The 24,129-nt window shown below is 37.2% G+C and overlaps 1 long non-coding RNA gene across 1 annotated transcript; it reads right to left on the bottom strand.

Moving 5' to 3' along the window:
• Positions 1-2,241: 2,241 nt before the first annotated feature.
• Positions 2,242-20,596, bottom strand: LOC116449611. The gene is made up of 4 exons (XR_004242470.1): positions 20,585-20,596; positions 18,898-18,904; positions 6,562-6,566; positions 2,242-2,367 (listed from the first exon to the last, which is right to left on the bottom strand). It is a non-coding gene; the product is annotated as an uncharacterized LOC116449611 (long non-coding RNA).
• Positions 20,597-24,129: the final 3,533 nt, after the last annotated feature.

The raw sequence follows: 24,129 nt of genomic DNA on the forward strand, positions 1-24,129 counted from the left end.
AATTGTGTGAACTGGTATAAAACCAGGGATGACAACTCAGTAAAATTATTAATGTTAAGCTTTCGAGGGAGGGAAGGAGGGAGGGAAGGAGCGACAGAGGAAGGAAGGAAGGAAGGAAGGAAGGAAGGAAGGAAGGAAGGAAGGAAGGAAGGAAGGAAGGAAGGAAGGAAGGAAGGAAGGAAGGAAGGAAGGAAGGAAGGAAGGAAGGAAGGAAGGAAGGAAGGAAGGAAGGAAGGAAGGAAGGAAGGAAGGAAGGAAGGAAGGAAGGAAGGAAGGAAGGAAGGAAGGAAGGAAGGAAGGAAGGAAGGAAGGAAGGAAGGAAGGAAGGAAGGAAGGAAGGAAGGAAGGAAGGAAGGAAGGAAGGAAGGAAGGAAGGAAGGAAGGAAGGAAGGAAGGAAGGAAGGAAGGAAGGAAGGAAGGAAGGAAGGAAGGAAGGAAGGAAGGAAGGAAGGAAGGAAGGAAGGAAGGAAGGAAGGAAGGAAGGAAGGAAGGAAGGAAGGAAGGAAGGAAGGAAGGAAGGAAGGAAGGAAGGAAGGAAGGAAGGAAGGAAGGAAGGAAGGAAGGAAGGAAGGAAGGAAGGAAGGAAGGAAGGAAGGAAGGAAGGAAGGAAGGAAGGAAGGAAGGAAGGAAGGAAGGAAGGAAGGAAGGAAGGAAGGAAGGAAGGAAGGAAGGAAGGAAGGAAGGAAGGAAGGAAGGAAGGAAGGAAGGAAGGAAGGAAGGAAGGAAGGAAGGAAGGAAGGAAGGAAGAAAAAGACCAAATTAAAAAAAAATAACAGCAGAAAAATATAAGGGATAGCATCTTGGAAAAATCTTTGTGGTCTTCTAACTGAGATGTGTTTGCTGTCTGTTTATAGATGTTATCAAAATCTGTAACAAGTCACTAGTCAACCCATCTCATTTAAGATTCCTTTAATTATAGTGGGAGTTTGAGCAATGTCTTCATTCTGTAAAACTTGTATTTATGGGGACAAGTACAGATTTTATTAAATCAGCCATCCGTATGATACATATTGAGTATAAAATAGATGATTACCATATAAATTGGAGACAAATCAGAATTAAATATTGATCCATACAAACTCTTAACAACCATAAAACAGCCTAATTTTCATGGATCTTGAAGGCTCTAATGGTTTAGATGAATACTATGGCGCACACAAAGGCAAATATTAAAGCATAAAAAAAGCCCCCACAGGCCTTCAAATTATTTGTTGGAAGTTGTAAAAAATATCGTGAGAGCTGTCAGAAGTTCAAATCTAATAAAAACCAGCTAAGTCCGAATAGAAAACTTCAGTGCATTGATTAGCACTTGTATGAATGAAGTCAATTTCTAACCTTTCTGTTAAAGATGAAGTACGCCAAGTCAACAAGATTACATGGGGAGAAGGTGACAGCATTAAGGTTTTGGGGTTTTTTTAATTGATAGCACTATATCTGGTGGCTGTTTGGCGGGCAGGTTTGTTTCATGTTTTCCTCAGAGCCTTGTGAATAAAAAAATTAACCATAAGCTTTCTGTCTAGACAATGCTGTGACAGGAAAATACATAACAGAAAGTAGTCTTCTATTCTGCCTTCCATGGTATATAGATATACAGAAATTGAAATAGCTTTATGACTTACAGGTACAGCCGTGTGTCTTACTCTTCCTCTGCCTGCATTAGTTCATTTGCCAAACACTGCATAACAGAAGATTTGCATGTTCTCTGCCGTACTGAGCTGAAAGGGACAAAATTTGACCTGTATTAAACAGCCAGGTTTTGTATATTATCAGGAGCAAGCAGAGCTGTTGTAACTGCAACAAATTCAAATCGCAGTGAAGCTGAGGTAAGATAAAATGGGTCTGAATTGCTGAATAGTGTGTGTATATGGTTGGCAAACCTTTTGCATTCTCAGTCCTGTGATGGTAAAGCAGGCAAAGGAGTATTCCAGTAAACTGCATTCACAATCTGTTGGAATTGAAACAAGTCCGTGGACTCCGGTGGGGGGAGAAATTGCAGTCCAAAACCAATGTGGTTGATAAAAGCAAGCTCCGTTTATCAGCAATCCAAAGGCACTTATATAGTATACCAGCTTGTTAACTCTTAAGTGGCTTAAAACTTATCAAAGCGAATTCCTGCTTCTACCTAATTGGACTTACATTGGCAAGCTTCTACAGTTATGTTATGATTAAAAGAATTCAGAGTTCACCCTCCTCCCTCCGGGTCTTATCTCCACAGCTGTACCTTCTCAAACTCCCTTCTTGTTCCCAGTCTTGTTTTTCACACAGGGATTTTCTCATGGAGAGTTTTTCTCACACAGGCCTTTTTCTTGCAGGCTCTTGCTTGTACAGTCCTTTTATTGATCCCATAATTTTGTCAATGATCCATGCCTTGCAACAACAATCCATTCTTACTTTTCCCACAGCACTTTCATCTATAAATACCTTGCCTTGGGAACAACTTTTACTGCTGGTTTCTGACTAACACTTTGACTTTAACTAAGGGCTGAACTGAGAATAAATTTCACTCACATTGTCCTTCCAGCTTAACCGCTGACACCGAGAGCTACCAAGATTAGGTTTTCCAATGTGGTGATTACCCATCAGTCAGTTCCTTCATTTAGATTTTGTTTCCATAGGCTGCTTGTAAGAACATCCAATGAAAGTGTGTGAAAGATAGTGTGTGGAGTTAAAGCATCATCCAATACTCCTGCCACAGACAGAAGTCACAAGAAAGATGTTAGCTGAACTCTATCAGCTGAAAAATCTATTCTCATCCCCTAGGTGCTCATAGATCAACAATTAAAACCGTTGCTTCAGGAATTCTGCTTTCTGAAATGTTGAAATTAGCCCAATTAGTATATAGATTGAAAAGCAGCCTTTTTTTCCCCTCAAATAGAATTTTGGACATGAAAACCTTTATACCTTTCATGGTCTCCGCATATTCTTGGAAATTGTGGAAACACAATATTTTGTCTTAGATTCTTGAAGAGCCGTGGTATACATTTTACTCTGTCCCTGTTCAAGAGAACGCCATCAAAATTCCTGCTAATTATCTTTAAGCATTTCAATTCCTTATCTGGTCTATGTGCATATGTTGTTGCTGTTGAGTGTATTAAACTTTCTGTCATAAAAACATTGACCTAGTCTCATTTCTACATGTTCATGATTCTGCATTTAATGTGTTAATTACATTAATACTAAAGCAGACTTTGGCAGAACCTTAAATGCTCAAAGTTTTTATATGTAAGTTGATCAGAGTCAATTAATATGTTGGATTTTCTTACACAGAAACTTCAATGTCAATGTTGTGCTGAATAATATTTTGTCTTTTGTTCATGATATGAAATGGAATGTCACAAGTTCCCCCAAAATATAAACATGACAAAGAGCAGTTATGGTTAGTGATTAAAATTTTAAGGGAAGCCAATGAAAGCATCAGTAGAAAGGATAACTTTATACAGTTCTTTTTCAAAATTAAGCCAGTAGACATAAAACACATAGAAAAAATTATTTCTCATTGGTTCATTAGTCCAATCACCTTTTACTGAACACCACAATTTTCAGTAAGTATAAACTAAATATGGCAGGCTGTGAATAAGCTGTCTTGTACTTAAATAACATATTTTAAATTATTTTTTAATGATTAAAAATCTCAGTTTAACTATTGAGGGTCATCCAGGAGAGGTTTCTATTTTGAGTTACACATTTGCAGCAATTTTGTGAAATCTTTCAAATTTGGTTGTTAGTCAAAAGCCTATAAAATGGAAAAATAAATAGATTTAATCTGAAATGAAACAAGAAAACTAATAGTACAGCCAATCTATTAATGCATGGAAGAGCCCTGTATGAAAATTATTTTATCTATCTCTCCAATTAACATAATTTATGCTTTTAAAACCACTGGAAATTTTAGAAACAAGTTTAATTAAGAGGGGTTTTTTATTTATTTCCTGCTAATGAGACCTCTTTCCTAACCATTAGACTCATATAATTGCAACATGATTCATGTCAGCTGGTAAAATCGATTCTGGGAGGAATAAGTTGTATTTGAGTGATAAACATTTCATTTTGAAATTATTAATCTGCTACAGAAAATATTGTGCACTTCCTGCATGGCAAATGAAAGTAATGATATTTCTGTAGTAGAGGTTTATTATTTTTTTTGGTAAGGTTAAAATGCTGTCCAGAGCTGATACCACTGAAACTGTGGATGGTACTTACTTGCATCAGACTGTTCATCACTCTCTCTTCTTGAATTATCCAATAGGAATGTGTATTCTTAATTTAGATTCCCTACTTGCTCACAAACTGACAAATCCATGGGAAAACAAAATAGCTAAGGGAAATATCATCACTTTATTTGGGAAAACGAAAAACCGAGTAGCCCTCTTTCCTGCCAAACCAGATATAGAGCTGGTGTAGCTGCCCATCAGCTGGTTTTGACCACCCTCTTACACACACATTTTCTGTTACAGAAAGCTGCACTAAATTGGTCCTAGTATTTGATCACTTCTGGTGTATGTTACAATCAGAAGACATCTCTTACTACAACTAAAGTGCTGTAACTGCACAAAAAAACCCCAGATAGTGGTCTCATTTCTTTTTTATAAAACAGTCTCCTTTTCAAGACACTGTTGTATTCGTTAACCCCTTGTGCTCACCATGATGTCATCATAACCCTAAATTTACACTCTGCAAATGCAGCCGAGGTGCTTCTGCACAGCCTTCCTGATGCTGAACCCATATGAAGCCTTCCCAACACACACATGGCCTCATGCTCCAGGTTTGACAACTTTCATTTGGCTGCATGCTCACTGTGCTGCCTGATAGATCCAGGCTAGGTGTTGAATCCTCTGCATCCTCCTGCTGCTGATACCAAACCACTGTGTAAAAGCCAGCAAACACCTAGCAAGGCACTGAGACAGACCAAAAGGACTTGGGGGCTTCCCACTTTACATGCTGGGAAGATAGTAAGGGTAGGATGGAGCTTGCCTAGCTTTTTTGTGTTTTCAGTACTGATCTTTGCTTTCAGAAATGGGAAACAGACTTCAGATCATTACCCCTGGGATTGTACCACAGCAGGCTATAATCAAGAGACTGAGGCAGGCACATCTTAAACAGTCTAGGTGTTTCCACTATTGATGTTGGCAAGAAGCATCCCAACCCACATGTTTCTGCATGGTGTTTTCATATAGTCCCTAATGTGAACTCAGAGCTCTTCCTTTGCACCCATTTCACCTCTACAGGATTTTAACCTAAAGGAGCAATCACCAAATTATTGGTTTAATATTAATTTCCAGGAGATAAACCCTCCAAACTTTGGACGTGCTAGTAAAAAAAACCAATTTTATTTCTCATTCAACATTCACAAAGTGGTCTGAGACTAAGACACTACCAGTACATGATGGTGTCAATAGGCATCCTGTTGAAGATCTTGGAAGGCATCAGCTCCTTTCACCACCTATGGGTACTGATACTGACAGCCATTAACACCTGCCTGCTGGCAACTTGTCCATGCCTGTGGCTCCATCTCAGACAACAGGTATTTTTGACTCATGTAGTCCCGGATCTGTTTACATTAAAAATTTTGGTTCAGATCTCAAACACTAATAGTATTCATCTCTTAGTATTTTAAGAGTTAATGACTCAGCTTTTATTACCGAGTGCATCTGGTTAATCTAACAAGCAGACTTGCTTAAAAATAAAAATATTAAAGCAATGGTACCTCAATAAGAATGACAATTTGTGTTAAACAAGGATCTTGGTTACTTTCATAGATATTTGAAGGCATCATGAGACATGTAAAGGGCATTGCTGTTTACCCTGGCTCAGCCATCTTTGCAGAGTGGGTAGTCAAAGAGAGGAACTAAAGGAATGAGCTATTGTTCATGACCTCTTCATGTGGAGTGTATCCTTCAGGGACCAAAGCAGGGGTACTCACATACTATGAAACAGTAACTGAAAATACAAAAGAAACATAGTCAAGAATTAACTCTGACAACTTTATTGTTGTTTCGTCTCTCTACAAAATAAGAAAAAAAAGTAGTCCTGGATAATTCCTTTTTCACAGTTGTTTGATACTATCTTCCACATCAATTTGTTTTTTCTTTAAGAAGCACTGCCTAGTGCTATCTGTACAGAAAAATAGTTTTCCCAGGCAATCCACTTTCCTTCAGCAGTGCTTTGTGTGCTGATTATTTCAGAGCATTCACGTCCTCTTTTCATTTCGCACTGAAGGAAATAGTTTATTCCATTGTACATGGCTCTATCCCGTCCTCCCCACTTCCTCTTTTGCCCTCTATTTCACTGTGCTGTGCTCTGTATATTTCTATCTGACAGCCATCACAAACCCCCAGCTGTCTTCTTTAACGCTTTTGCCTGTTGTGAGAGCCGGACAGTGCAAGCCAGCTCCCTGCCAGCTCCCTGCTCCACAAAGAAATCAAGCAGGAGGAGGTCAGCCTTTAAACCACAGAATGACTCTGAGTGAAACCACTGCTCACAGTTTTGCAGCTTTGCAGTGCTGTGGAAGCACAGTGGCCAACTCTAAATTTGGCAGTAAAGTCTACTGGAAGATCAGTACACTCCTGCTATGCATTCATTCACTGTGTTTTCCTCCTGAAGGAATCATGGGATTATTCCTCAGAATAACTGATTCCACTGTGCTCTAGTTGATGGGCAGCAGGCAAGACACCATTTCAGCACCAAAGAGGCCTCTCACACCCATTATATATCTATGCATATATCTGTAAATAAAAGTATGTATATACATATAATGCATGTACAAAGAATAACAGTCTGCTCCATCTTGCTCTGGAACCTGGTGAGCTGGTTTGCCTTCGCTTCAAAATGACTGCCCACCAAATTAAAGCTATGTTGCAATAGAACAGCAGCCATGCACACTGCACCTGAATATCCTCAAGTGAGAGCAGAGCAATGTGAATTCTGCTGTTTAACAGAAGCTGGCTGAAAGAAGTCTGTTTCCAACTGTACCCGCTGACAGTGGTGTTCAGAAAAATCAGCAGTTAGAAGGACTAGGAAATCTGTGAAAAAGAAAATAATACAATTTTGGATCATAGCTTTGTAATTATAATGCACAAGAGTATCTAAGTTTGTTTCTCATTCAGAACTCTTAAAATAGAACTTTAAATTATGCTAGAATATTCAGCTCCAACTGATTATTTTTTGTTTATCTGTGCTATGCTTCAACAAGAATTGCAAAGAGAAAATTACAGACAAAATCCTTATCAATAGTGGCAGAAGTCTTAGTGGGGAAAAAAGATGATGTACAACATTAAAATTAAATTCCTCCATCAAGGCAAATCAGGGATATATTGAAAAAACATCACAGTAATGTTTTAATTTTGATTACAATTTTTTACTGATTCAAGAAGAATGGACATGAAATAAAGCCATTTTTCAGATACCCTAAACAGTAATTCTTCATTTTCTTCTATAATTATGTTTATTCTAACTCTTCAAATTTCAGCAAAGTAATTGTAAGTACAGGAGTACACAGACATATAGAAATGTAAAATATTATTAATGAACAACTGAAAAAATTACCATTTATAAGATACTATGAAGTCCACATTTATACCAAACCCCTAAAAACCCCCTGATGGCACTGTGAAAACCCCAAGAGTTCTTATGTATTAATTCAGAAGCAACAAAGTATTAGAAATGCTTGTGATAAAACAGGTTGCTGCAATTTGGGACCAGCTCATTAAGTCAGTAATTATTTTTTTAAGCTTCTTTTTATTTAAACTAAGTGAGCAAAATAAATGTTTACTTTTATATATCATATGTATTCAAAAAACCATGTCTCATAGTTTTCATTTCTGCCTGCATTTGGCATAGGATGAAAAACTCAAGCACAGATATGAAATATTCAACTGTGACATCAGGAAACAAAAAAGCAGATTTCCCAAATAAAAACCACAGTGGTCAACATTGCTTAAAATGAGCACATGTAAACAAGCTATGCAACACTTTACTGTTTGCCTGCAGCCTATATGCAATTCTTATATTTTGCATGTGTTTGGATTGATGGCTGTTTAAATATAAAATGTCAGCTTTATACCTAAATTTACTGACTACAGAAATTCATTACACATGCTCACCTTCAACCTATCCTTCGTCCTGTTCCACTCTGGAGATCATAATTTCTTTTCATTATGAAAGCCTATGTTACAGCAGATAGAAGAAGAGAATCTGCAGGAAGGCAGAATAGACAAAAAGAGCAGCGCAAGACTTTTAAATATTGAAACTTTGATATGACTCTGTAAGATGGTATCAATGTTTATCTTGTATCTACCATCATACATACTGATGTTTAGAGAAATCAACCTCAGTTTTTTGTTTTGTGACTACCTTACAGTAAAACTAACATCAGAATTAAGAACAAACATACATTGACTGCTTACAGAAAAATATTTGCTATTGACTGCTTACACAAAAATAAATTTCAAAATAAAACGGTTTGATTCTCATTTACTCTCAGTTCAGGGGTCTGGTTTTTGGGAAGGCGAAGTTGTTTATTTGTTTCTTTCTAGAAAGCTGATGACACTTCTCCTAAAAATTATCAGAGCTTCCATTAATCTTATATTCTTTCAGAAAATATCCAGTCACCTTCTTTCAGGTACACAGTGGGAACTCAAATACCACACGGCACTAGTTTAAAAGTTGAATGAAGTTCTGTGGAGATGACAAAAGGACTGTAAGACTGCAGTCTATTTCATTCCTAGGATCAGTGAACAGGCTAACAAAAAACCAGGCAGACCTGAAATTGCAGTGGTCTCCCTGAATTAGAGAAGCTGGGAACTGCCACTGTTAATTACAGTTTGAAGAGCTTGGAGTTAATCCAGGCGATTAAACACATGCTTAGACTGTCTTGAGCCTGAGCATTTCCGTGGAGAAATGTCCTGCTTTTCCCACCTGATGGGAGTTTGTATTCACCCTTGAGCAGCCATGAGTGCAGAGCACTTCTGGGGAGCTATTGAGCCCTCTTCCCTTGCCAAACAAGTCAGACTGTAGGAAGAGAATTTGTGATTAATTTCCCTTTTCCTTCCACAAGACAAATGGGTACCAGACAAAATTAAGGTATAGCCAGTTCTGTAGCCTGTATGTCCACCCATATATAGTCAATGATTGCTGAGTGCTTCCTGAAGTCCATCAGCTGGTGGCAAAGGCAGGCTAAGATTCAGAGAAGTCTGGGTTGCTTTTCCACTAAAAACATTTCGTGCCTATTCATTTCTCACTTTACTCTGCCCCTGGCTAAGACAGGATGTGCTCTGTGTTTTGTTCTGGTTTTTAAAGACTCAGAAAATAGATGTATCTTTTGCCTCCAGTTCTGTTCCTCAATCTAATGTGTTATTAAGCAGAGAAGCTTCAATTTTCTTCCCACTGCTAATGAAGCAAGTGAGTATTTGGCTTGCTTCTTCAATCAGAGCTCTAGTAACTGAAAGAAAAAGGATTAAAAAGTACAAAAGAGATCTCTTAGAGGAAGATGAATGTCCTGACATGCCCCCAGCCTCATTGTTTTGTAAACAAGCCAGTCAGATTTCAGACTTATAGGCAGAATTCACAATAAAACTGAGAGGATTTTTCTCAATATCAATATGACCACTTCTAGAATTGTTATTAAATGTGGGAATAACTTCATTAAGGAGTTGTGTTTTGCAAGTTTTCTGCTTAATATTTGATCCCTGAAAACTGTCCGTAATGAGAACTGCTTTGATATATGCGATCATCACGCTGTAAAAAGAAGGCCTAACAAGGCACAGAGAACAATTAACCTCAATGACTATAGTCCAAACAAGTATTGAATCAAATCTGATAGAAACAAGGCTTTCCTCAGCTGCAGGTAGAGAGATGTAAAATGAAAAGTGTTTCCAAACCAAAGCAAAAGTTCAAAGGAGATTCAGCAAAGGAAAAATGGCTTAGGTTCACAGAATTACACAAGAACCTTTGCAAAAGAGAAAAGATTAAAGGTGTGCTTGTTCTGCCAGCTGAACAGTCAACTTTGTTTAGAAAAGGAAATCTGAAACAAAGACACTTCCTTGTTTATTAAATTCTCTCAATAATTGTATATGAGTGATAACAATACAAAATTCACTGGTTACACAACAAAGATTTTTTAAATTCTTATATTTTTTAATCTCTTAACGTGAAAAAAATCACTAGAGAAAAGTGATTAATGTTATTGCAGCTGTAATGCAAAAATATTTTATTCTCTATGTTGATTTTTATGACACACTTTTCTTGGGCTGTTTTAAAATGTAAAGTAAGTTTTCCTCCATAACACCAGGCTTAGATTCAGTCTACAACTGAATCTACAAGCTACAGCTACTTTGGATGGTCTGTTAGCTTAAGTTATCTCAATTTCCTTTAAGTGAGATTACAGGCACCATAACCACATAGGTAAACACTGGGTTTTATGCAGTGGAAAAGAAAGGAAGAATTGGTGGATTATGTAAATTGCATTCTTAAGGAGGTGGTTCTTCTCTCATAACATGTGTGGGTCTTGTTAACAGCTGAAGTGCATGAAAGTAAGAATGCAGACCATCAGGTGAAGAACTTCGGTTAAAAGGATCTATAGGAAATGGTAATGTTCTCAAAATCCAAGGAAAAAAGAAGACATAGTACTCCAACAAGAAATTGCAACTCTGAAAAGGACCCAGACTGTTTCATCATGTGCAGAAATGGAATTCAGATTCCTCTAAAATGTCTGCTACTACTAGGGCAAAATTTAAAATTACTGATGTACACTGAACGATCTCAATCAGCTCCCACCAGCACCGCTCAGAGCACCAGGTGCCCTTTTGCTTCTTCATAGTCCTTCTCCTCTTTAGACACAAATTAGTTAGAAGAGAAAAATAGCTGTCCTTTTGCTTGTGCAACTAATACTGTTTTGCAGTACGACAGCAAGAATAATAAAATAAAGCAAGCAATAATTTGTAACTTTTTCATGGATTTGCTGAACTGTAGATATATGGCAATGGGGAAATTACTTTTGCTGATATCTAAATTCATAAATTCTTTTTTAAATTGGCAGAAAGGAAATTTTCTATTCTTCCAAACACAGACATGATCTGTTTTCTATTGCTGCTTTGAAAAATAATTGCGTATGGTAAATCCCAATGTTTGCATATCCTCATTTTGGCTTTCATTCAGACATATGGAAAAAATTTACAGTTCAAAATCAGGTTATCTTGTACAGTGGAAATAACAGCACTTCTGTTAAGAAAACAACTGCAATCACATTCATGAGATTACAGAGTAATATACTAATTTTCTGGAGTAAAAAAAAATAAATAAAAAAGGCAAAGTCACAAAATTGCTATCAACTAAAAGGTCATTCCAGATTTTCTTCACTCCCTATTCCTCAGGATATAAAATTCAATTATAATAATGTACATCATTTGTGCATTTTATCATTTCTGCTAATGTATTTGGCAGTTCATTTAGAAATTAATTTGGATCAACTTTCAGCTTTTTATAAAAGTACTGAAAAAACACAGTATTGCACAAGTTCCAAGCAAAATCTAGGCAGAATCATAGAATCATTAAGGTTGGAAAAGATCTCTGAGATCACCAAGTCCAACCATTAATCCAGCACTGACATGTTCATCATCGAAGTGCCCAAATGCCACATCCACAGGTTTTCTGAACATTTCCAGGGATGGTGATTGTACCACTTCCCTGGGCAGCTTGTTTCAATGCTGCCCACTCTTGCCATGAAATTTATTCCTAATATCCAACCGAAAATCTCCCCTGGTGAAAGTGGGAGTGATATCCTAAGATTAGCTCAGCTGGTTAGAGCATGGTGCTAATAATGCCAAGGTCATGGGTTTAATCCCTGTATGGGCCTTTCACTTAAGAGTTGGACTCAATGATCCTTCTGGGTCCCTCCCAACTCAAAATATTCTCTGATTTTATGATTTCCTTTGCTCCTATTGATTGTTACCTGGCAGAAGAGACCAACTCCCATCTTACTACAGCCTCCTTTCAGGTAGTTGTAGAGAGTGAGAAGGTCTCTCCTGAACCTCCTTTTTTCAGCTCCCTCAGCTGCTCCTCTTCAGATTTGTGCTTCAGACCCTTCCCCAGTTCCACTGCCCTTCTCTGGACATGCTCCAGCACCTTAATGTTTTTCTTGTAGTGAGAGGCCTAGAGATGAATTCAAGGTGTGGCCTCACAAGTGCAGAGTACTTTTTGTGTCCCTAAACAAACTCTGTAATTTTGGTGTCAAACAGATTGGTGGCAGGAATGCTTACACCCTTATCACATCAAGAGATCAAAATATCTTTACCTATGAATCTCTCCTTAAATTCCTAAAGTCTCTTATTGTAAGAAATATTTAGAAGGAATGAAAGCTGGACTAAAAAGACTGTCTGACAATAAGAATTTTTTCTTTTATAAATCATGCAAATCACTTACATAATACTTGACAGTTATAAACAAAGGAGGTCTCTGCTCTAAAGTGCTGAAGGTCTAAAGCTCATTTGAAATAGGGAAAAAATTTGTCACATTATTGGTAGACAATGGAACAAGATCCTATCATCAAAACTAGACTGTAAAACATAGAAATTTGTGTGATACATTGAAAGTAGTAATTTTTACAAAATAGTTTTCATTTTACTAGCTGCAAATACTGTCCTGTCACATATTATTCCTTACAAGGAAAATAAGATGATAAGATGAACTACAAAGCAACACATTACAGAAGGAGATAAGCAGAACCAGTGAGAAGATTGAGTTAAAATGATACGGTATTTGACAGTAGGTACAGAAAAAAAAAGAAAAAAAACCCAAAATATTATCCATTATATAAAATATAGTATTTTTAAAATAAACTCCAAGGTAAAAAAAAACAAAATAAGAGAATGAACTTCTGGCAGGATATAGAGACCTGAAATGAACTCATATTAAGCAGTTCTGAGCAAAAAGCTAATGCAAAATTGTGTAAATGTTAAGGTGTCAAAAGGGATGCAATGCTCCTGAGGATGAGAGCAGAACTACCAACAACAAAATAGCAAATCTCATGCTAAAAAGCATAAAAAATACATCAAATATTGTTAAAAAAGTTACAAATTGCATGACTCAAAGCAGTGAAGGGACACATCACAAGCAGGATGGCTTGGTCTTTCTGTTAATCTGGCTCACATCTTCTTCTGTGTGAGAGCCTTACACTGCAGAGAAGAGATGCGGTGTTCTCAAAAACCATTTGCTCTCTAAGCCCATAAGAACCTTCCGTTCCATCAACGTTTATGAAGACACAGATAGCAGAGGTGGAAGACTGAAGACCACGGGACCCAGTCGGCCTCCATGTTGTTTTATAATTCTTACACCTGGTTTTCTATTAACGTGCTAATTTTTATCAGAGGTGCTTGCAGAAGTTACCACAGGTGTTTATAGATGCTTCTGAGTGTGTTAAAATAGTACTGAATTCACAGAACAATTCATAGCATCTAAAATTCACTATTATTATTTGTAACTATTCATGATTTCTTCTTAGGATCCGTGTTAGATGTCCTATATACATTGTAAGATTTATACAGGCAACCAATATCTTCAAAAAATTCTGTGAAATGAAAAAAGGCCCTTAACTTTAACTTTTTTTTTTTTCCAGATTTGTTTCATGGGGTTTTTTTAACACATAGACTGGTTTTTCATACAGGAAGAAAATCACTGATAACAAACAAAATAAAAGCTGAACCCTGAAATGCACCAGTTCTCTAAAGAGATGAAATGGCTGACACAGGGGAAGCTGAGCGCAATTATGCACCACTTTGGGAAGACTTAGCAGAAACACTGTAAAGCAAAGATTAAACAATTTACTGTCTCAGCACATATAATATTCTGCAAGCTATCACCAGCTTCAATTCTCAGATCTGTAAACCAGACATGAGATATATCCATGTGTTACTGCTCAATTCACCTCTTGTTTCTCGATGTCTTAATTGCACCTGATCTGGCAGGTGGTCAGTTTTGCATAGAGTGGGATGTAAAGAAAAGCTTACTTTTCTTTTACACCTCTTTAAAAATCTTTCTGAATTCTTAAAAAAAACAAACAAACCACAGACCACCACAAAACCCCCCAACAAATAAACAAAGCAAAACAAAACCCAAGTGTATCTATTCTTAATGTTTTCTTTCCTGTTTAAGCCATAATGAGTGAGGAATAGGGATAGCTGAAGAGTCACTTCTCTATCTTGGAATTAGCCCAGACTACCTGGCACCATCCCAAGACTCTTTATCCTCAGAGCATTTAAACAGCAGCAACTGAGCAGAGAAGAGTGGGAAAAAAAGTACAGAAGATTTATGAAAGCAGCAAATGCAATGAGAGTCAGAACACAGTGAATTATTAGTTGCAAATTAATCTTATCTGAAGGTCAGAGCAATCCAACTGTTTGTAGATCACGTGAAAATTGATTCCAGTTTCTGGCAATTTGTTATTCCAAATTTTAATTGAATGAGACAAATCATCCATTTTCTCCTAACACAATTTTGCCTTTTTCACTTCTCATGTCATGTGGGGTCTACCCTGAATAGAACATGACTTCTGACTTAAAGGAAGATTGATTTTGGTACAAGCAGTCTCTTTTTTTCCATAGGTAGCTACTTCTGCTGTCATAAAGAACTGTGTGAAGTGTCTGAATCAAAAAGTTCTCCACAATTCAAAGGAGTATTTGCAATAGTGTCTTTTCAATGCAGTAATAACCAGTTTTACTAATGGACAAAGCTGCAAAGATGAGGACAGAAGTATTAAAAGAAATTATTACATATATATATAAGTATATGTATACATCTGTATTTCTGTATGTTTATTTTTCACAAGTATATTCTCTCAGTTTGATTAAACAAAGTAAAAATAAAGAGTGAAACACTTGTATATTCCTGAACACTCTTCCTCCTGACAAAAAGGAGGTAGAAGAGTTAAAATTTTGATTATTTTGACCTCAATTACTAGGTAGTGAAAAACAGACAGAAAAAAAATCTTATTTTTGATTGAGGGTAGAGGGAGGGCATCCCTCCAATTTTTCTTTAAGTTTTAATTTGAATTTGTCTGCTGCAGAGATCTTACCCTCATTTGATGCAGAGGTCAGACATGGGGTGGATGAAGGTGGAGGAAGGGTAAGGAGAAGTATGTCTGCTCATGAAAGGAGTCAGTATGGGAGCTAAATGGTTATTCTTGTCACATTTATAGGCCTTTTTCCTTTTCTTTTACTTTTTTTAATATGTGATTCAGATCAAGAAAAGCATTATTTGATGGACTCTACTAAATCTTCTTGGGTGGACGTGACTCCATGTCATGTACTTTTCTGAACAATAACTGATTAGATTAGAGCTTTTACCAAATACGAGAACAGCACAGATTTGCATGTACCGAATTGACAGCCAAAAGCCAGCATTTTCTGGGTTTAAAAACACATATAATTGTCTCATATAAGCATATGCATCAGAGAGAATTTCCACAGGCTTCCCCACAAAAGTGAAAGAACAATAAGTCAAAGTACTTTGCAGATACCACCTGAAGTGTGACCTTGTATTTGCAGGGACTGCTTCAGGATATGAAGCTGATTTCATTTGAGAACTAGTCCTTGCAGCTCAGGAGTGGAAAAACCAGGCTTACCAGCAGTAAAATCAGAAAACTAGGCAAAAAAATAGATCCTGAAATCCCTGCTGCACACATTTTTAATTTGCTAGTTTAAGAGATGGGATCTTCCTGACAAGACAGTGTACTGTTACACGTTTGTGCAAGAGCCGGGGAGTAGAAATACTCCTGCAGCAAATAGATAGCAGTTATTTTCCTTTGACAGAAATTTTTATCTTTTTAATACACTGAGAAAGTAACCCCCACAGTCAAATAAACAAAAAGCTATTTACCATTTAGACTTATCAGTGTCAACCTGTAGCATCATGTGCCCTGTTTATTTCCCATCCCACAGAGTACTGCTGCCTGCCAACACATTTTCTGCCTTCTGACTTTGGAAACACAACATCTGACTCTTTTTACAAGGATTTCCATTTTTTTGAACACTGCCTACTAGAAAGGGGAAAGGGTTCCTATACTGGATCAAATTTGTAATCAAAGGAAGAAAACGGATTTATTTTCTTAAAATCATCTGACTGCCTTGAAAGTACCATTAGACACAGCTTTGTGTGGGTACTTTTTTCCTAAAATCACAGCCTAAAGGTTATCATGTGAAACAGGGAAAGTTTAATAGTCATATCTTTTGAGGTTTAGTTAAATACAATTTTCTGAGAACTGAACTTCAGTATATTTTTAATTCCGTAAATCCAATACATATCTGATAAATCTGTCAATATTTTCAATTTATGCTTTCTGTAACCAAATCTGACTATTCTTCGGAGCTTGTATGAAAAACATTTGCAATCAGAATTAATGAATAACTTGCATGAAATGCCCAAACATTAGTAAAATTTTATGCTTTTACCTGCATTAACTCTGTAGGCATTTTATGAGCAAAATGCATTAAGTGTTCAGTCACATGAGTAGAGCTGCCTCCTTGAGCCACTACAATATATATCTCATTATTTTATAATCTCTTTACAGACTAGCATAGACTTGAAATATGAAATTTGCCAGTCCACTGCTCTTTATATTGTACTTCCATCTCAAGAACTTTTATTTGTTACATGCAGCTTTCTCCTCCCTCTTATTTGTGACCTCATAAAGTCATCACATAAATGAAAACTAGTTTATTTTTTCCAGTTGCATCACTAGGTAAATTAAAAGATATTACCCACCTGAATAAGTTCTGCTATATCCTTAGACTACCATGACCACAACATCCTACTTTATTTTAACAAGTACAGTCAACTTGCAGAAAGAAATGTTGTTTACCTCTGTTATATAATGACACTTTGAGATGTAGAGACAGTTGTGATGGAAACAAAAAGTCTTATATTTGTGACTCTAAAAGAGCCCAAACATCAACCTTCATTGAAATGTATTCAGTTCTAACAGAATTAATACTGCTCAAAGCAAAGATAAGCTGCCCTTCCCTGATATGTTGACAATAATATTTCTTTTTCTTTAAATTCAGAATTAATTTAATTCAAAGCCACAGGCTTATGCAAAGTTGCCTTATGCTGGTTGAAATCTAAAAAAAAAAAACCAAAAAACCTTTTGACAATCTTTGTTGTGATAATAGGTCTTAGAGAACACTTAATGCTTTTCAGTGGTAAGCACGACATCTCTTGTCTGTAAACTCCAGAGTGTAGGTAAGAGTTTGGTGCCACCTGTGTGGGCTCCACCTGCCCCATTCCCTCCAGTGTTATGGGGAACCACAGCTGTGACAGGAATTTTTCACTGCGGTTCATACAAAGTAAGAATAAATGAGTTACCACAGAAGAGAGACTTCTTAGGCACCTTTCAGTGAGATAGATAGATATAGATATAGATATAGATATAGATATAGATATAGATATCATACAAGACTAACACTCCACTGAATAGTAAAAGATTTCTGCAGGGTTAAACCAAGAACTTAACATGGTAGAGGGAGTCAGTGGCAGGAAAATGAGTGCCAATCCTGACCAGACATAAAGAATGCAAACATCCAGACAAGGATGGAGGAATAGTCAGAAGGACCAGACTTCTGAGTGGCAGCAAACTGTTTACACCAGCTTGGCTCTAAAAGGTAAAGAGCATTCCCAGGCAAGCAACGAATGGCCAGTGACAGGTGTTTGTTGAAGTACAACAATGGTTTATGGTCAACGCTGACCAGAAAAATGGGCATTTTGAATCATGGGTGAGGTTCAATTTTCTCTCATTCCAGTATAAACATTCCAGCTCATAGGTGATAAAACAAAGGTAATGTATAGATGAAATTTGGGATAAATTCTTAGGGTAAAAACATAAGTAATTCAGACATGCAACTGATATTTTGAGTTTCTATGTTTGAGCCGCACTTGTGTCAATTTTCAGATCCCCACTTTTAAAACTAAGTTAATGCTTTATACTTTATTAATTTTTTAGGACTATACCCCCCTCCCCCCATATTTTCCTTCTTAAAAACAAAACAAAAAAGAAATAAGGAAAAAAAAAAGAAAAAGAAATGGACTAATATTTTAATGTCTTAAGTCAAAGCCTGAAGGAATAACCATGGGACTGACACATGCAAACTGAGCACAACTGGTAAAGACTGTTCAGGTATTAATCACAAAGTGCTAGAAAGAGTCTAGATGACAAAGTAAATACCCACTGGCAAACATGATTTGAAAAGTCTTCACTTTGCATTTCAAGTTTCCATGCAAGCTTAATAGAAGCAAAAATGACAGAATCTACTGATTCTTCTTAAGCAATAGAATAGAGGACCAAGACTCTGACAGTTCAGATAACTTTAGGATGGGGCCCTGGAGTTGACAACAGCAATGAAATAGCATAACAAAAATGCATAAAATTCTTTGAGCATTCCTATTTTTATTATCTCCTGACCAGAGAGAGTTCTCAATCACAGAAAGGGGTTTGGGGATCTTGCACACAGAACCACAAGAAAATATTGAAATCAGAGTTGTTTCAATAAAAACTCTTCCACAAGATGATAGCTTAGATTCTTCTCCTGAAAAATAAAACATATCCCAAGGATTTCTACCATACCTGAGCCAGGGGATTTTGAGGGTCTTGTTCTTGTTTGCTTCCCTTAGCAACAGTAGTAAAGTTCTGCAGCTGGTGGATGCTTTGAAAGTGAAATGGAAAGCATGGAGAGGCATTTGTACCTGCTGGATCTTGGGTTTGGTGAGAAGCACCAGATAGTCTAAAAAGCAGACAAAATGTACAGTAACATGTTTCCATGGTGAGCATTGATAGTCTCCCCACTCAGGCATACTTGGGGCTTTTAGGTTTTGGGGCCAGGATCTTAATCTCCCTTTGCCAAATCCTTTGCAGGGAACATCCTTTCTGGTGTGTGGATCCAAGTGAAACAAAACAATCCGTTTCTCTTCATTGAGCCTATCTAATAAGAAAACCTGGCAGCAAGCTGAAAGTAGATCATTTGAAAAATGTGACATCTAAGAGCTTTTTTTTTATAAGCTTTTAAAAAATTTCCATGTAATTGAAGACTTGCAAAAGCTGTAATTTGTATGCAGTAAGATTTTAATGGAAAATTTCTACCAAGTAGTTGATTTGCAGAGTGTCAAGCACAAAAAAGCTTTATCTGAAATCAATAAAGACTTCTGGTACATCCCATTTCAGGTAATTAAACCTTGCATGACTTCTTTGAGAATATTATGTGGTGTTTTATTCAGTTTTGTAGTTGTTTTCAGACTATCCCAATTTCCACAGAAGTTGCTTTTGTGGTATTTGTTTCTTTCCACCAGCCACTCTGAGAAATTAGTTTTCAGCCTATGGCTCCTTAATAAACAATTAACATTTCCATGCAATTTAGTGTGGAGGAATTTAAAAAGTAAGAGCCTATTTTTGCTGTAACTTGGTTGGATGAAAGTCTTTTGTCCTGAAGAATAATTGTTGTCAAATATCTGATGGAAAAGAGTTTAAAAGGAAGGCTGTGCTTTCTATGGAGCAAAAACAATCTTTGAACTTGCATTTAAAATTCTCTCCAAAACAGGGACATTTTACAAATAGCTGGCAGTTGCCTAAATAGCTAGGCATAATAAATGATCTGAAGAATAACAGTGAGCTGGTTTCAGTTTTGCTTGCAAATATATTTCAGTGTCTGTTTCGCTGATGACTATTAAAGTTCTTTCAACTTTGCAAGTTAAAAAGAGAATAAACTATTAACTAAGTTAAAGGTGATCCAGTACCCTGCAAACTGTTGGCCCACGTATGTCATTCATTGCATTCAGTCTATTGAGTCCAGCTATAGCTGCACAGTATGTTGGGTGCTTATAAGCTGCAGCAATTGTGCACACAGTACATCACTTTCTACATCATTACATGTGATAAAAAAATCCCAGACCTTTATTTCTGTTTCTTCTGAAGTGGAGACAGCTGAGACAGAGCACCTTTGAATATGACAGTTATCTGCTTGCATTCTTTTCTCAGCTTACATCTGCCTCATTTTCTCAAGACTTTGACTAGACAGTTTAAGCACTGCTTTTCACAGATCAAATTCACCCAGAGACTAATGAGGCACAACCAGTTTTTGTCTCTAAAGTGTCCAGGATGGCAGTGACAGAAAGGCATAAGGATACGTCACAGACAAGCAGCTATTGAACCTGACAGCCACTGCCAGTGGCACTTTTTTTCCTTTCCCTAAAGAAACTAGGTAGGTATCCAGTGCTAAAAGAAATTACAGTCTTGGCAGCTCAGAGGTTGTAAGAGAGGACCTTGCCTCTTCCTACTCTTTTATTGTTTGTAGTCTTCTTGAGTTTGGCTTTATCACTTAGACCTCCTCTTTGAATTTCGGTATCCAAGACTGTGATAAAAAATATGTCATGCTGAATGTCTAAAATGTGTCTGTGTGAAACGTAGGAAGGAACTATTCTATGCATAAAACCAATTTATAACACATTAGCACCTGGACAGATTTCTACAAAAGTAACTTGAAAGTAATGCTTTTAATTATTTTATCACAGATTTATTTGGCTATGTCTCGTATCAAAGTGAATTATTAGCTACAATAATTTTTCATGTAGGAAAGACAGAGGCTGTGATACATAAGGATGATAGGCTATATGAACTATGAAAGGTCAAGTCTAAAGTTTCACTTGATATTTTCTAGACTCCATTGTTTTCTTTCATGAAGGAAAAGAAACCAAAACAAATAGCTTTTATCCAGTCTGCTGATTTCATTTTCTATCACTTTCTTATTCTCAGCCTTCAGAAATAATAAACTGGCTGTATCTGCTGACATTTTTCTGGAAGATTGATCTTCTCAGTCGCACAGATTTTGCAAACATAATATCAGCTTGCATTTATATAGCTCATTTCATCTCAAAGAATCCCAAAACCTTTTACAAATTTAATGCAGTGGAATATATACTCACCCCACATTGAATACAGGCATCTCCAGAACAAAGTACACTATGTGACTAGGTAACACCAATTTGAGAAAAGTAAGAATTACTGTATCACCTTAAAAACTCAAGCCAAAATTTAATGTGGCTGCATGATATTAGTAAAACTATGCATTGATCTCTGTTTTCTAATTAACGAAAGCAGAGGATGCCTCATAGTCAGAAAAACTCTACCAGTCATTGGCATTAAGGCTATAAGAATGACCTTATTGGGTCATTCAATGTTGCATTTTGTTTCTGAGACCAGTAAGTGTCTAGAAAACAGTTTAAGAACAAAGAATCACATAATAATGGTTTTCCCTAGGTCTTGCTGAGCCTCAAGGAGGATCAGGGATTTCCCAAGAAAAAATGATGTTTGATTTAAAAACCTTCCACAGAGTTTTCCTTCATAGACTTGTCTAGTTCCTCTTCATACCCATATGCTTATTATTATTATTATTATTTTTTATTATTATTATTATGTCTGACTCACTGAGGAAAGATGTTCCAAGCTTAATTTCCACACAGTGAAAACTCTCAAAGTCTACTTAGAATGAACCCCAAACCAAGTGATAGGTATTACCTCTTTTATTTTATGTCCCTTCACTCTTTTAATGAAAAGAAACAGTGAACTCATTCCTTAATGACTTTCTCCACAGTACTTTTAGAGGTGTCCACGTTGAGGCAAAGGTTTTGTGCAAAGATTTGGCAAAGTTTGCCAACTGCAGATTGAGAGGCATATTAAGTTCTGGGTGGGAGCCGGAGACAAGAGGCCAAGAACTGCTTTGGTTAACAAAGGGCACAAAGACAGGTAGTGACAGCCAGGTGGATGAACACTGAGAGACACAGAAAGAGTGGAGGACTCAGGGGGAGGAGTGAGACTTGTGCAACTTGTGCATGCTTGGACTGTGAGGGGATAAAAGCCATGGGGTCCTCCTCGAAGGCACCATCTCGAGCTTTCTGTGTTACCGCACCATGAATAAATGTGTTTATGGAATGAGGCACCTGTGATTCTGCCATAGGAAACACAAGGTCAAAACTGTAAGGAAATCTGGTCTGGCTGCATGTGAGTGGAGTGTGTGGGGAGTCAAGATGGGCACCTGTTGGCTCACTGGAGCTGCTGTGAAGGAAGTCCCAGCAGTGGAAACCTCTGACATTGGGAGTGTGACTGCCAGAGAGCCTCCTGAATGGTCAGACTGGGAAGTTTCCTTAACATCTAGTACATATAACTCTTCATCTGTCTCTTTTCCACAAGTGAAAACCTCATATTCTCTTTATTCATTTCTCTGCTGTCACTCCATATTCTGAGATGTGGCTGCTGCCTGTTCTTATTACCTTCTCCAGTTTTATCATGTCTTTCTGGATGGAAGTAAACTGGATTGCAGTCAATGGTCAGCTTAGAAGGACATCAGGGCTTTACTCAGTGACATACTAATATTTCTATTTAGGTTTTTATCTCTATTTCTTATTTAGCAGGTTTTGAATAAACTTGAGCTGTGAAAAACCTCCCAGTTATGAGACAACAATAGTTTGAAGAGCAGGTGTTATCCAACACAGCACTGCAAAATTCTGTCTCAGGACAGGCATCTGTCAAGACCTGCAGATCCTGGCTCACCCCACACAGGACGCAGCACTGCTGAGTGGGAAACAGGGAAGAGGAGATCTGTAGCAAGGAAGAGTGCTGGACAACATGGATAGGTAACCTCTGAAACTGCTGCAGCCTGTGCATGGATCAAGTCCTGAAAATCAAGAATAAGAAATGACTCTGAGTTTTCAGCCACACAGCTGAGACTTCCCCTTCTATATATGTGTAAGATCTTTAATCTTTTTTTTTGTCCAAAGAACATATTTGTCACAGATGCTTAATTATTTTTAGTAACAACATTTATCATTTGTCATTTTCCAGAATGAAGAGATCAGAGAATACCTCAGGCATGTTTTCACCAAAGCAGTGCAAACAGACACTATCATTTGTCTGGTGATGTGTTCTCAGTGTATTTAAAACCAGTCACGTTATTTCCTTCCTACCCTGCAACTCATTCTTCCACTTTTCCTCTGCCCTCTTAAATTTTATACTTGTAGTCATTTTTTCATCCACTTCTAAAAACACAGATATTAACATTTCTAATTTTCAAGTAATTCCGTCTGGCCAAAACCCTGCCATTCAGATTACCTTTTTTCCAATTATGTTGTCCTGCTCTTTTTTTCTATCTAAATGGCATTATTTTTCTACTTTTTAATTAGACTTATGCAAAACTCCAGTTGTAATGTTCCTGCCTCTACTATAAAAATCTTTGTGCTTCCTCCTATATTATTAATGGGCAAATGAAAAAAATGTGGACTTAACACCACTTCCAGACTACTTTCCCCTCTCACCTCCACCACTGCATGCTACTACATAGTTTTATGACTCCTGTTTTATGCTTCTCTGCCAATATTCATTCCATGTAACAGGATTAAAGTAACAGCAATTTTGGAATTTTTTTTTGATAGGGTTGATGTTCACTTTGGATGCAACGAGTGATGTTTTCTCTACTGGGAACAGTTATCTCTAGCACTTCTCATTCTTCAGAAGAATCTCATGCATAAACTCAAGTAACTCTTCCATGATCAAATAACATCACATTCATTATACAGGATTCAGAAGGACAGTTTTCTATTCATAAGGATAGAAGTCCTGTCAGAAGAAAATGCTTGGAGTAGAGCCCTAAAAGCCAAGTATTTTCAAAAATGTACAAGTCTAAGAGGACTTTTCTTTTAATATGAACATTCACTTGAAATGTACACTAGAAATCTTTGTATACAATTCCTTGCACAGTGCCATAGAAAGCCTTTTAACTACAAGATTATTCCAAACCTTAACACAACTTTGCCCTCACTTTGAAAACTTGAACCTGGAGAAGTGGGAGAAACCCATGAATTACTGATTTTTTCTATTCAGAGCTCACTCAAGGGATCAGCAATATTTACCTAAGGTTTCTCTGACTAGATGGAACCACACAAAAGGCAGACCTGTGGGGCTGACCTGTGCAGGGCCAGGATTTGGGCTTTGATGATCCTTGTGGGTCTCTTTCAGCTTAGGGTATTCTATAATTCTATCACCCAAGACAGGTTTCCCAGTCCTGCTTTTTGCTGGCCTCAAGCTCATTCACCTCCAGCTGACTTTGC

This window comes from Corvus moneduloides, chromosome 1 (assembly GCF_009650955.1).
Source record: "Corvus moneduloides isolate bCorMon1 chromosome 1, bCorMon1.pri, whole genome shotgun sequence".
NCBI classification, from domain to species: domain Eukaryota; kingdom Metazoa; phylum Chordata; class Aves; order Passeriformes; family Corvidae; genus Corvus; species Corvus moneduloides.